Raw genomic sequence first — 2,598 nt, 5'->3', positions numbered from 1 at the left:
GGTCATCAGCATAAGTTAGAACTTTGGCTAACCTAGCAGAAGCCTAAAAGGAGCTTGAGGAGACTGTTATTGAAGTCTTAAAAGAAAGCAAAGACAATGTGATTATAATATATTTTATAGTGGTGGAAATTTTGGCAACACTTTTATCTGAAGTGACATGGAAAGAATGAAACACAACTAATGGACTTGATGATCGTTTGAAAGGAATTTTCAGACAAGACACAGAAAATCTTTTCATTGCAAATGATAAAATACAAGAGGTAAGGAATGAGCTAAAAAAATAACAAATACAAGGGAGCCAGTACTTTCTTACTTCACAAACATAACTGTTTCTCATTCCCAAACTTAATAGATGTGAAAATATGTTCAAATTCAGAATTGATCTAAAAGAAAAAAAAAAAAAAGTCATTCAAGTGTGTTACTTTTTTTAAGACTTCAGAGAGATCTAGTTTGGTTTCTCACAGATCCTTCCTAATAAACAATACCCCTTCTAAAGTTCATAAGATTTCACTTTGGAATACAAGGGAAAGAAAAGACACAAGGAAAACAGAGTCTTGGATCCCCAAATCTTTATAAGTAGAAACCAGCCTAATGAAAGACTGTTCAGTTGAAAATTTAGTTTCATTAGAGGGTGGGGTGATGGAGTTGGAAATTCAGAGTTCAACACCAAGAGTTCAGTTAGTTGAGGCAAGATATATGGACAGCAACTCCCAGGGAGTCAGACTGAACTCAAATTAAGTAACTGGCAACCTGTGCCTGGCTGAATTTCAGAATGAATATATATATATTTCAGAATCTATTACCCAGTGATCTTGACTGAAGTTTAGACTCACAAATTTCTTAAAATCTATTGTGATGGGTTGAAATGTGTCCTTCCTCCCCAAAAATATGTGTTGGAATCCTAATCCCTTAATCTGGAAATGTGGTCCAATTTGGGAATAGGGTTTGTGTTGTTTATTATGTTAACAAAGCCATTCAGCATAGAAAACATTAAACGAAACCCACAGTCATGAAGTACTTTCTTATTCACAGCAACCTTAGAAGAAACAGTGAAACTGTCCCTTAGGATTTCTGAGACTGTCCGTGTTTACAGACTCAAATGGCCTCATCATTTTCCCATGGAGTTGCTAGTAGGTTTGAACCACTGACCTTGGAGTGAGTGTCCAGCACCTAATCCACAGTGCCACTCTTGATGTAGAGCAGTGTGTGCCCTACTTCTGTATTATTTAATGACCATTTGAGACTTAGAGACAAGCAAGAGGAATGAGGAGAGAGATGGAAAAGACAGGGTTGTTGTTGTCATTAGAAGCTGATGAGTATAGAGTTTCTGAGACTTTAAGTCTTTGTGGGAATGGGCAGCCTCATCTTTCTCTTTGGTGTTTGATGATGGTGGTGTTGGTGGTGAAGATGGTAGAGCTACAGAAATTTCCTGAAAGCGATTTTCCACCGGGAAGACCATGAGGGAACCTTCCCCTAAATGTAGACTACATACATGCCAAAGTCCTTGCTAATAAAAGTGAAAACTTCTGCTTGGTCCTAGATTCCAAATCAACATTCTCATGCTATACACAGACTTTGCTCGAAGAAAGACTCACTGCTTCTGAAATCCTCAGTACCATTTCAACATCTCAGCGATGATAGCATCGTTTGCACCCTTTGGCCTTCTAAAACACGGTGCAATCAAAGCCACTCTCTCTTCTCCTCTGGAAACGGTTGTGGGAGATCTGACAAGGGAGTATCCTGAGAAGCAGCACTCGCTGTCCTCTCAAACAGTCCTAAATGCTGGGCAGAAAAGGAAATGCATCTCCTCATTCTTATTCCGGGGGCGCAGACCTGCCCTGATCTGAAAGCCTGCCACGTCTCAGGGACCCCAGGGGAAATCAAGGACCCATTTGCTTTCTGCAGAAGAGCAGGTCTGCCGTGGTGGGAAGTAGAGACCTGAGGAAGCTCAGTTCATGCAAATGGAGCTTTGATCCTGAGAACAGAGGTGTCTGCTGGATAGCAAACATTTTGTCTTAGCAACATTAAGTGACTATGAATTGATATTTGCTGGGCTTTACTCAGAGAATTGGGGGGAAATGACTTCATTTGGGAAGGCTGCTATTGGGGATACAGATGTTCCCAGGCATAATTTGAAAACGGTGTTTATGATGTGACTTGCCCAAGTCAAGAGCCATAAAACACATTTAGGATAAGCACTGAACTGCTAACAGGAAGGTTGGCAGTTCAAATCCACCAGCTGCTCTCTGGAAACCTTATACAGGATTACCATGAGTTGGAACCTACTTGATGGAAGTTAACAACAGCCACATGTGTATATTGTTGATGCTGTTGGTCTTAAGTGCCACCAAATGGATTCTGACCCATAATGACCCTGTTAGAGTTTCCAAGGTGAGTTTGAACTTAGCAACCTTGTGAGTCAAAACACTTTGCAGTCTGACCAATTAGCCCACAGCGCCACACCAGGACTAATGTCGTTAAATAGGTTCTGACTCATTGCAACCCTGTACAAGATTTCAGAGGCTTTAAATCTTTGCTAAGGAGCTCTGGTAGTGTAGTGGTTGTGAGTCAGTCTACTAACCTCAAGGGCAGCAGTTT

This window comes from Chrysochloris asiatica, unplaced genomic scaffold (assembly GCF_000296735.1).
Source record: "Chrysochloris asiatica unplaced genomic scaffold, ChrAsi1.0 scaffold00551, whole genome shotgun sequence".
Lineage (NCBI taxonomy): Eukaryota > Metazoa > Chordata > Mammalia > Afrosoricida > Chrysochloridae > Chrysochloris > Chrysochloris asiatica.
Note: the sequence above shows the minus strand (reverse complement) of the source record.